The 12455-nt window shown below is 45.8% G+C and overlaps 1 protein-coding gene across 3 annotated transcripts in view; it reads left to right on the top strand.

Moving 5' to 3' along the window:
* The window catches only part of LOC140415761 (transcription factor HIVEP3-like), a 624924-nt gene that overhangs the window by 336242 nt on the left and 276227 nt on the right, over window positions 1-12455 (top strand). Inside the window, exon 4 of one of the 3 annotated variants that reach the window (XM_072501081.1) lies at window positions 7567-7639. The exons of the other annotated variants lie outside the window; for them this stretch is intronic. The gene's annotated coding sequence lies outside the window, so the exon portion shown is untranslated. The remainder of the gene's footprint in view (window positions 1-7566; window positions 7640-12455) is intronic. 3 annotated transcript variants of the gene reach the window in all.

Raw genomic sequence — 12455 nt, 5'->3', positions numbered from 1 at the left:
ATCCGAGAACACACAGTGCCATTGAACAAAGTTGTGGGTTTTCTTTCCGTTTTCTTTGAAAAGATTCATTTATTAGCTACAAAAATATTGGAGATGTTGGGGGGAGGGTAAAGTGCTGATAATCAAGCTTACACCAATTGGATAACAAAGAGACTGTTCCCTTTTCAATCGGCCGCAGGAAACCAGAGCACTAGAGGATAGAGCAATGGTGGGAGTGTGGGGGTAGGCAGATTTGTATCAAGAACCAGTGACAAAACCTTCAGGAATACCCCCAACTAGAACTAGAAATGGGCCAAATTGGGCAATCGGGGCTAGCTTAGTGGTAAAACTGGGCGGCATGAACATGTTTGACCAAAGGGCCTGTTTCCATGCTGTAAACCTCTATGACTCTATCACTCTAAGCAGATGGCATCAAAGATTCAACAAATAATTAGATCCAGCAACAACATTTCTGGAGGGAAAATGTGATTCCGTGGCGAGGTGGGTAGTTGGGTAGATTTAAAAATAAGCGGCTGGTCTCTCCGGATAAAGGGCTTTTCCTAAAAGCTTTGCTTTTCATGGTCCCAAGCTAACTCTTTGTGTTGTATCTGTGGGTTCTGAAACAGCCGGTCTACCTGCAGAGTTGCATATAAAGAGATGGCGAGTTGAACTTTTCTTCAAGGGCATTCAACACATATTCACCAGAATGACACTGAGGATTCAGGATTAAATTATTAGGGTAGGCACATAACTTCTACATTGAGAAGATTTAGGGGTAATATGATCAAAGTTACTAAAATGTTAAAATGATTTGATAGGATGGATACTGAGGGGCTATTTCCTTTGGTGGAGAGATCAAGAAAAAGAAGGAATAACATTAAAATTAGGGCCAGGATGTTGCTGAAATCGGGAAGAGCTTAGACATACAAAAGGAACCCCCTCCCCTAAAAGCTGTGGATGCGTGGACAAGTGTAGCTTCCAAGCCTAAATTTGATAGTTTTCATTAGGTAATGGTATCAAGTGAAACCATTGTGAGGGTCCCTGGGATCAGCAATGATTTCACATCAGTATTTCTGGTGCTATTAATTGAAATACAGTTTCAGCTTAATAACAAGGGTACAGCATTTGGCTGATTTGTTTTATATCACTGATGCCTGTTTATCATATTTATGATCCAAAATGTAGAGGTAAAAACATAGAAGTATTACTGGCTGCCTTATTATGTATTATACTGGTCTAGTTCTGAAGGAATGAGCAGTATTCATTGCAATTTATGTCTCCATTATTCCTTGTAGCTGAGGCACATGTCTTCAACTTGGGTAATTGCTGAGCAGTGGCCATGCCAATATTAGAGAGCTGGTCATTCCCATTCTTGTTCGCTTTGTACCACTAACACTCACCTCCTTTTGGCTTGATAGTGGCTTGAATCAGAAGTAGGCCAGCTGGTTGTCTGCTCTATCAGATGCTTGAAAATAACTTGGAGAAGGGTATGCACCGTCACTAAAAAGCTCATATCTGCTGGTGTAAATATTGTGATTTACTATGAATTGATGCTATCATTTATATCAGTCCTATGAACACAGGCACATTCACTATACTCACTAACTTAAATGTAGTTAACATGCATACACGAATGCAAGTAGACAACCTATATAACACACACATATTTGAAACAGATATAGACACATTCGGCACGATTCTCCGAAATGGAGACAGAGGGCGGGATTCGCCGACCCCCCACTGGGTCGGAGAATCGCCGGGGGCTGGCGTGAATCCTGCCCCCACCGGTTGCCGAATTCTCCGGCACCGGATATTCGGCGGAGGTGGGAATCGCGCTGCGCCGGTTGGCGGGCCCCCGCCCCCGGCGATTCTCCGGCCCGAATGGGCCGAAGTCCCGCTGCTGGAATGCCTGTCCTGCCGGCGTGGATTAAACCACCTCTCTTACCGGCGGGACAAGGCGGCGCGGGCGGGCTCCGGGGTCCTGGGGGGGGCGCGGGGCGATCTGGCCCCGGGGGGTGCCCCCACGGTGGCCTGGCCCGCGATCGGGGCCCACCGATCTGCGGGCGGGCCTGTGCCGTGGGGGCACTCTTTTCCTTCCGCCTTCGCCACGGTCTCCACCATGGCGGAGGCAGAAGAGACCCCCTCCACTGCCCATGCGCGGGGATGCCGTGAGCGGCCGCTGACGATCCCGCGCATGCGCCGCCCGGCAATGTCATTTCCGGGCCAGCTGCACCAAAGGCCTTTTCCGCCAGCTGGCGGGGCGGAAATCAGTCCGGCGCGGGCCTAGCCCCTCAAGGTTAGGGCTCAGCCGCTCAAGATGCGGAGGATTCCGCGCCTTTGGGGCGGCACGATGCCGGACTGATTCGCGCCGTTTTTGGCGCCGGTCGGCGGACATTGCGGCGATTGCGGAGAATTCCGCCCAGAGTGTAAACGCGACGGCGCAAAACGGACCCGGGCACTACCGGGGGGCCAGCACGGTGCTGGAGCGGTTCACCTCGCTCCAGCCTCCCTTCCCGACGCCAAATCGGCGCCGTGCCAACCCACACACGTGCAGTTCGGCCGCACCAACCCATGCATGCGCAGTTGAGCCGCGCCAACCCACGCAAGCGCAGTTGGGCCGTGCGAACCCGCGAATGCGCGGGGGACTTCCTCAGTGCGCCGGCCCCAACGCAACATGGCGTGTGGGTTCAGGGCGGGCCAGACCCCATCGGAGCACCCCCCCCCCTGGTGAAGGAGCGCTTTCCCCCGCCCCACAGGCCGCCCCTCGACCCTACCCGCAGAGTTCCCGCCGGCTGTGAGCAGGTGTGAACGACGCCGGCAGGACTCTGCCGTTTCCGCGTGCCCGCTCGGCTCATCAAGGCCGGAGAATCAGCGGCCCGGTCGCGGACAGCGGCCCGTGACTGGCGCCGCGCCAAACGCGCCGACACAAATGGTGCCGATTCTCCACTCCTCGGAGAATCGCCTGCCAGCGTCGGACCGGCGCCGCGGGAACAAATAGTGCGAACGGCGATTCTCCCATACGGCGTGGCATGGGAGAATCGCGCCCATTCACTTTTATATCTATCAAATTGACAGAAGCATACATTGACTGACTCATTCCATGTAAAGGTGCTCAAAAATGTATAATCCATGTACATAAACAGACGCATGTAGACTCACTTATACACATGCTCACACAGATGTAACATACATATAAACTGTCATACATAAGAAGGTGTACACACACAAACTCACAGACACATTTACACAGATTTGCATGTCGATATACTTGAGTGTGCATCCAAACTCTCACATATGCGCACATATATCACTGTACACATAATGACACTTTAACATAGAATTTTTAACATAGAATTTACAGTGCAGAAGGAGGCCATTCGGCCCATCGAGACTGCACCGGCTCTTGGAAAGAGCACCCTACCCAAGGTCAACACCTCCACCCGATCCCCATAACCCAGTAACCCCACCCAACACTAAGGCAATTTTGGACACTAAGGGCAATTTATCATGGCTAATCCACCTAACCTGCATATCTTTGGACTGTGGGAGGAAACTGGAGCACCCGGAGGAAACCCACGCACACACTGGGAGGATGTGCAGACTCTGCACAGACAGTGACCCAAGCCGGAATCAAACTTGGGACCCTGGAGCTGTGAAGCAATTGTGCTATTCACAATGCTACCGTGCTGCCCCCATATTTAAATAATTGTTTACTTGGCTTTTCCTTCAGAGGGATGTTTCTACCTGTTGCTGGTCTTTTAATACACAATTGTATTAAATAAGGGGGAGTTACATACCAATCCTACAATAGATGCAACTAAGCCAGGACAGGCTCTGTTTTATTATATACATGTTTCATAAAATTAAACCAATGCAGTTTCAGTGAGGGGCAGGTACAGTGGCGGGATTCTTCGGCCGCGCTTGCCCGGCGACCAGAAATTCCCCGTCCAAGGTCAATGGACATTTACATGGTCCCTGTCCCGTCCGTGGTGATCTTGCGGCAAGCGTGGCTGAAGAATCCAGCCCAGTGTAATTGCCAAAGGAAACCAGTGTGCTGTTCGCAGCCAGTGATGATTTGTTTGGTTCAGTTGTAAGGGTCCTTCTTGTTTATTCCTTGTTTATTTCCTTATTTTCCCTTTCTTGTAATTTTGCCATTACATTTTTGATCCATGGATGGTTTACGGACATGTGTTTTTAAGGCTAAGCAGCCTGTCCCTTTAATTCAAATAAGCACATTGCAGAAGGGTGTGCTGTTTTACATTGGTGGCTGCAGATTGGCTGACATCCTTGCTGACTCGATTTGATTGATTTGGCTGGTTGGCCAATGAATTGGCCCAAAAGGCTGTGCTGTTCCCGGTAACAGGTGGTGATTGGATCTGATCCCACTGGAATGTTCACAGAGTCATCAGGTTCCAGTTTTGTGTTACTTTTGATTGAGTAGCTTGGATAGAGGGTTCTAACTAATTATCTCCTGAAAGAACCAGCTAAACTCTCTCCATAAGGCCACTATGAGGGCTGATTCTCTCTCTTCTGCAAGACTGGGTGTTATTCCTTCAAGATTACAAAGGCTTGAGGTCAAACCCCGAGTTGAAGGCAAGGTTTGATGTAGAATAAAGTGTCTAAAGAAAGAAATATGCCTGAGTGTGAGCCTCGAGTTGAAGGCCCAGTTTGATAAGAACTAAAGAGATTCTCTAGAAGGCCTAATGCCTGTAAAGATTATACTGAATGAATGACTCTGCAAAGAAGACCATTGCCAGTTGTAAACCAGAGACTTTGATCAATCAGTGTCCTGTGAGGAAGAACAACTACAGAACCACAAATGGAAACACAAACTCTCTTTTAATCTTCATCCTTATTATTTTCACCTCTTCAGCCTCCTCTGTGTTTGTCTGTCTTGTGGGTGTGGGTAGAAGGTGGGACATTCAAAGGGGTGGTAGGTTAACTTGTTGTTATCCAAGTGTATTTACTGCATATTTCATCATTATTTGTGTTATAAATAAACAGCAATTGTGTTTCAATTTACAAACCTGGTGATTGTAATTATTCAGCAGCTAAGGGCAAAAGACTTCTGGAATTTTCAGAAGAGTTATTGGTTAATTCACTTGTATTTTGACTCCAGGGCGAGTGGGTCTGGAGTTGACCACGCACTTGCTCAGGGTGTCGTAACAAGTGCTCTGGATACATTTTTGTCCTTTTCGTTTCAAAGCTCAATTTCTCCATTCCCCTCCACTCTGAAGGCATCAGCACCATGGTAGGGTATGGTCAATCTGTGAATACTTAACCTGGAGGTCATTAATCAATGCCATTATTGATGATATCCAGGAGGACACCACTGCTGAACCTAATTCTGTCCAGAACTAGCACTTGGAGCTGGACAGCGTAAGATCACCTGGTTGGCCTTCAATTCCCTAATCTACGCTTATGTCTGCCCTACTGCTGACCACAGCACATATCCAGATTAAACCCTCATGATTCAGCTATTCCTAGTTGAGCCTCCAACACTGTTGCACCATGGAGGCCCTGCTGACAGTGGTTATCATGTTCCGGAGATATAAACAAATCTTTGTATTTATATAACACTGTTCATGATCATTGGCTGTTTCAAAGTGCTTTGTAGTCAATGCAGTACTTTTTGAAGTGTTGTAGTATAAGAAACGCAATGACTAATTTGCACACAGCAAACTCCGACATACAGCAATGTAATATTGACCAGGCAATCTGTTTTTGTGATGTTATTTGAGGGATAAATATTGGACAGGCCACTAGGCACTATATTGCCTTGCCACAGAATCCTTTAGACCCACCCGAGCAGTCAGACAATGTCTCAGTTTAATATTTCATCTGAAAGACAGCAGAGTTCAACAGTGAACTGCCCACTCAGTAGATCAGTCGGAGTCAGCATGGATTTTTGATGGGGAAATCATGCTTGACAAATGTATTGGAATTCTTTGAAGATGTAACTAGTACAGTTGACAAGGGGGAGCCAGTCGATGTGGTATATTTGGACTTTCAGAAGGCATTTGACAAAGTCCCGCATAAGAGATTATTGTGCACGATTAAAGCGTATGGGATTGGGGGAAGTGTATTGAGGTGGATAGAAAACTGTTTGGCAGAGAGGGAAGAAAGAGTAGGAATTAATTGGTCCTTTTCAAATTGGCAGGAAGTAACTAGTGCTGTGCCTCAGGGATTGGTGCTGGGACCCCAGCTATTCACAATATATATTAATGATTTGGATGAGGGAACAAAATGTAACATCTCAAAGTTTGCAGCTGATATCAAGTTGGGTGGGAGAGTGACGAGGATGCAGAGATCCTACAACACGATCTGGATAGATTGGACGAGTGGGCAAATCAATCAGATGCAGTATAATTTGGACAAGTGTGAGGTTATTCACTTCGGAAGGAAAAACAGGAAGGCAGATTACTATCTGAATGGTTGTAAATTGGGAGAGGGGAGTGTGCAGTGGGACCTGGGTGTTCTTGTGCACCAATCATTGATGGTAAGCATGCAGGTGCAGCAGGCGGTAAAGAAGGCCAATGGTATGTTGGCTTTCATTGCGAGAGGTTTCGAGTCCAGGAGCAGAGATGTGTTGTTGCAATTATTCAGGGCTTTGGTGAGGCCACACATAGAATATTGTGTGCAGTTTTGGTCTCCTTTTTTGAGGAAGGATGTTCTTGCTCTCGAGGGAGTGCAGCGAAGTTTACCTGACTGATTCCAGGGATGGGGGGACTGTCATATCAGGAGAGATTGACCAGGTTAGGATTGTTCTTGCTGGAATTCAGATGAATGAGGGGGGATCTCATAGAGACTTCTAAAATTCTAACAGGACTAGCCACGGTAGATGCAGGGAAGATGTTCCCAATGATGGGTGTGTCCAGAACCAGGGGGTGACAGTCTGAGGATTCAGGGTAAACCATTTTGGGCAGAGTTGAGGAGATATTTCTTCACCCAAAGAGTGGTGAGCCTGTGGAATTCATGACCACAGAAAGTAGTAGATACTAAAACATTGAATATATTCAAGAGGCGGCTAGATGTAGCACTTGGGGAGAATGGGATCAAAGGTTAAGGGGAGAAATTAGGATTAGGCTATTGAGTTGGATGATCAGCCATGATAGTGATAAATGGCAGAGCAGGCTCGAAGGGCCAAAAGGACTCCTCCTGCTCCTATCTTCCATGTATCCTCTGTGTACTGCAGTGGTGTGGCACAGTTGAGTTTTGTGCTCAAGCCTCAGAGTCACACTTGAACCTGAAACCTTGTAACACTGGCTGTCAACTGAACCATGGCTGACACACATTGATCACCTTGCACAGATGACTGTGCATTGTTGAGAGAAAAGTACCAAAAACACAATGAGCCATAATTTTGATGCAGCCCAGCACCTAAGGAGATGCCTGGCTCATTAGCTATTTTCACTTAGCTGGAAAGAATGTTGCCCTGTGAATTCTGGAAGTGCGCGTGCTAACATTGGCACAGCAAAAGTAACAGGCTATCTGGGATCCTGGCCAATGATGGCATTGACAACAAAATCTAGTTCTGGGGAGTCAATGATTAGATGTGTCTAACCATTTGGTACGTATCTTTCTCAGGACTGGCAATGGTTTGCCAACAAAAAGAGACTGTTACTACAAACAGGGTATTTGAAGAATTGCTCGTATCCAGGTGAGCAACCTAGATGGCATTTCAATGAATGCACCAGTGTATTATGGAATCAACATGTACTCTTTGTCTTTCCGTAACAGTCAGCACTCCCATCTATAAACATTCACTCTTTCCACCACCGAAGCACAGTAATAATAATCTTTATTATTGTAACAAATAGGCTTACATTAACACTGCAATGAAGTTACTGTGAAAATCCCCTAGTCGTCACACACACGCGCCTGTTCGGGTACACAGAGGAAGAATTCAGAATGTCCAATTCACCTAACAAGCACGTCTTTCGGGACTTGTGGGAGGAAACCGGAGGAAACCCATGCAGACACTGGGAGAACGTGCAGACTCCGCACAGACAGTGACCCAAGCCGGGAATCAAACCTGGGATCTTGGCGCTGTGAAGCAACAGTGCTAGCTACTGTGCTACCGTGCCTCCGTGCTTCCACTGCATTTTGTACCATCTACAAGATGCACTGCAGGAACTCACCAAGCCTCCTCAGATAGCACCATCCATGACCACTACCATCTAGAAGTACAAGGGTGGCAGCCACATGGGGACACCCCCACTGGGAAGTTCCCCTCCAAGCCACATACCATCCTGACTTGGAAATATATCAGCCTTTCCTTCACTGTTGCTGGGTCAAAATTATGGAACTCCCTTCCTAACAGCACTGTGGATGTACCTACACCACACGGACTGCAGCAGTTCAAGAAGGTAGTTCACTATTACGATCCCAGACGAGACCCAACAGTGGCTTGGATGCTGGACAGAAACCCCAATATTTTATTTTAATTTTGTAAGACTATGAGGAAGGTTACTTCACTCCGGGAGTGATTGCACGAAGAAATAGGGAGATGGTATATTAAAACAAACTTTATTACCAACACAGTTTTAAATATCTTTACTATACGCCAGATAATAGCTTGTAATTACCCCTTAAACAATATTGTTCAATACAGTGAAAACAATATCCTTAATAGCTATCTTTATTCCCACTTAAACAAGACAAGTCTGCACTGCTTTAATCTATTTTAACAAACTTACAATGGGAGCAGAACTGTTTCATTGTGCACACAGCTTCAGCAGATCAGAACTGAACTGCAAATACTTCCTCAAAAAACTTGATGCCTTGGCTCCACACAGCAAGCTGAAAACTAATTAACTCCCCAGGGAATCTTCTTAATCAAAAGAAAACTGCATTAGTCCAAGCTTTTTTACGATGGTTAATTGCACCCCAGGCTCCTAAAATCTATTTGCCTCTCAAACTAGGATTTATTTTTAAACGTGACTGCAGCAGTCAAACACACTCTAAACCAAGCTTTTAACCATGGGATGAATTCCCTGCTGGCGGAATTCTCCATTCTGCCGGCAGTGCACCCGCTCCTGCGGATTTCCCGGTGGCGTAGAGTGGCTACAATGGGAAATCAGCATTCCGCCAAGAACCCCGCAGTTGGTGAGGTGCAGAATTCACCCTCATGACTTCACCAAATATTTATTGTACAATATATCTGAAATTCCTACATTCATCACACTACCACCTTCTCAACGACAATTAGGGATGGACAATAGAGGAGGAAAGAACTGTAGAGATGTCAAAGAAGACATGCCTGCCAATAGTTTGGCAATGAAAGTCAGCGGTGTACAAGAGACCAGAATTATAGGTGTGCAGCGATCTCAGAGGGATGGTAGAGATTGCAGAGATAGGAAGGGGCAAAGCATGGAGAGATTTGAAAACAAGAATGAGAATTGTAAAATTGTGATGTTGCCAAGACCTTATTTCCACCTACACATTGGATCTATCTCCGCAATGATGACTGCACCATTGAGACCCAAGTACAAAAACAAAATGAAATACATGGAGACAATGAATGGGTGACTAATTGCCACGTTTTTCTTTTGGGTGAGGCATTGAATCTATAATGCCGATACAGCATCAGAAAAGATTTCACAATCCAGCTCTTGAATTAAACTTATTCTAAACAGCCTTGACATTATAGTACAAAGGGTTTACTTTACTGGCTTTAGTCTGAGTGTGAGTTGAGTGAGGGGCAGTTGCATGACCTATTATTTCATTTATGAATCAACATTGAATTGTTACCTTGTTAAAGGAATAAATAAGTCGCAGTGTTATGGATGAATTTTAAAACCCACTAGATCATCTTCAGATACAATATATCACCTGCTAAAGTGTAGATCCTCACAACTCTCAGTCTTTGTGCTGACTTCAAGTTTGCCCTACTCCAGGTCATTTCTGACCACAACCACTTATATTTTTTCTTTATTCTGCCTTGGGATGTAGGGGTCACTGGTAAGGTCAGCATTTGTTGCCGATCCCTAATTTGCCCTTGAACCGAGAGGCTTGCTAGGCCATTTCAGAGGGCAGTTAAGATTCAACCAGATTGCTGTGGGTCAGAAGTCATGTGGAAGCCAGACCAGGCAAAGATGGCAGATTCCCTTCCCTAAAGAACATTAGTGAACCAGATGTGCTTTCATAACAGTCAATGATAGTTGTCATGCTCACCTACAGTTAGAGTAGCGTTCACTGTGCAGCAATGGTTCCCCCCATCACCAACCATTATTGATCCTGATCCTGTTTGTGTCAGCTGTGGCTCAATGGGGCATTCTTGGGCGTGCTTACAGTGCCAAGAATGATCCTGCTATTAAACGAGACTTTGCTTCATTTCTGGGCCTTAGTGAGGAATGCTCTGCTGAGGCCGCACTTAGGTTCACTCCCTGTGTGCCGGCCTTGTCACGTCCCGAGTCGGACACGACAAAGCTAATAGATTGCGTCTCTAAGTAAGAACCTTCTGGGTTCAAGTCTCAATGATCTGGACGAAGGAATTGAAAGCACGGTTGCTAAGTTTGCAGATGATACAAAGATCTGTAGAGGGGCAGGTAGTATTGAGGAAGCAGGCGGGCTTCAGAAGGACTTGGACAGGCTAGGAGAGTGGGCAAAGAAGTTGCAGATGGAATACATTGTGAAAATGTGTGAGGTTATGCACTTTGGAAGGAGAAATGGAGGCATAGACTATTTTCTAAATGGGAAGATGCTTCGGAAATCAGAAGCATAAAGGGACTTAGGAGTCCTTGTTCATGATTCTCTTAAAGTTAACGTGCAGGTTCAGTCGTCAGTTAAGAAGGCAAATGCAATGTTAGCATTCATGTCGAGAGGGCTGGAATACAAGACCAGGGATGTACTTCGGAGGCTATATAAGGCTCTGGTCAGATCTCTTTTGGAGTATTGTGAGCAGTTTTGGGCTCCGTATCTAAGGAAGGATGTGCTGGCATTGGAAAGGTCCAGAGGAAGTTTACAAGAATGATCCCTGGAATGAAGAGCTTGTCGTATGAGGAACGGTTGAGTGCTCTGGGTCTGTACTCGTTGGAGTTTAGAAGGATGAGGGGGGAACTTTTGAAACTTACAGGATACTGGGAGGCCTGGATAGAGTGGACATGGAGAGAATGTTTCCACTTGTAGGAAAAGCTAGAACGAGAGGACACAATCTCAGACTAAAGGGATGATCCTTTAAAACAGAGATAAGGAGGAATTTCTTCAGCCGCAGGGTGGTGAATCTGTGGAATTCTGCCGCAGAAGGCTGTGGAGGCCAAATCACTGAGTGCCTTTAAGACAGAGATAGATAGGTTTTTGATCAATAAGGGGATCAGGGGTTATGGGGAGAAGGCAGGAGAATGGGGATGAGAAAAATATCAGCCATGATTGAATGGCGGAGCAGACACGATGGGCCGAGTGGCCTAATTCTGCTCCTATGTCTTATGGTCTTATTCCAGAAGCTTGAGCACAAAATCCAGGCTAACACTCCAGTGCAATGCTGTCTTTTAGGCACATGACTGAAGATTACTGTAATTTCTCCTCTGGTCTATTCCCCTCTCTGTGGGGAAAATATCAAATGATGCTAAAACTGCTCAAAATTGTGGGAACAAAGTGGATAGGAACACGACTCCCCATTTGATAATGTTCAGCTGGGAGCAGAAGCAACAAGTTAACCAGTCAGCAACTTCTAGAAGCGCTGTCGTAGCTCGGCAACAGTCAAACTCAGACGGACTTATTGCCAAAAGTTTGAGAGTTTGGCAGTGGATGCATTGGACATGACATGCCTGAGAATTTTCCCAAAGCTAGACTCCCCCTTCTTACCTATCTAAGCTGGAACCAGTGTAAGAAATCATTCATTATGGCAAGCGGGGATTTTGCAAATTGTGCAAAAAGGTACCCCTTTTGTTTAAGGTAAGTTCAACTCTATTGGCTACAAGAAACGGGATCCAGGGGATTTGAGGCCAGTTTTGAACATCAACCAAGGCCACTTTTTAAAAATCTTTATGGTACTGTATTTTATGCAATATTGACTTTTAAGGCTTGGGCTTATAATACTACGGTGATAAAAGACAATACCATCCTATTCAAAGATCATAGATCAGATTGAATGGGTCGCAATCCATGTTATATAATGTTGGGAGCCAGAGCTTATGTTGCTCTGGCAGTCAATTTGACTTAGTCCATGTATGCAAAACTGAAGGACACAGGTTCAAAATTAACAAGCTTCAAGTATGAACAATTGAAAATTAGAAACCCATGTGGAGCAAGGCTGGTGCTATGTTGATTTGTTCCTTCATGAAGGTGCTGGATAAATATGTGCCCAGACATACAAGTGATGTTTATAAAGATAAGCATAAACTGAACTGATCATGTGCACCATGGAGCGTGAGACATCCTATTGGAGCATGATGCATCCTGTACTGTGATATTGATGGGAAGGAGAATACATTATCGATGGAGGTTATTGACCAGAATGAACAAGGTAGAGGTAT

Source organism: Scyliorhinus torazame, chromosome 1, assembly GCF_047496885.1.
Source record: "Scyliorhinus torazame isolate Kashiwa2021f chromosome 1, sScyTor2.1, whole genome shotgun sequence".
NCBI lineage: Eukaryota > Metazoa > Chordata > Chondrichthyes > Carcharhiniformes > Scyliorhinidae > Scyliorhinus > Scyliorhinus torazame.
The sequence above is the reverse complement of the archived record's forward strand: the minus strand, read 5'-3'. Positions and strand labels throughout refer to the sequence as shown.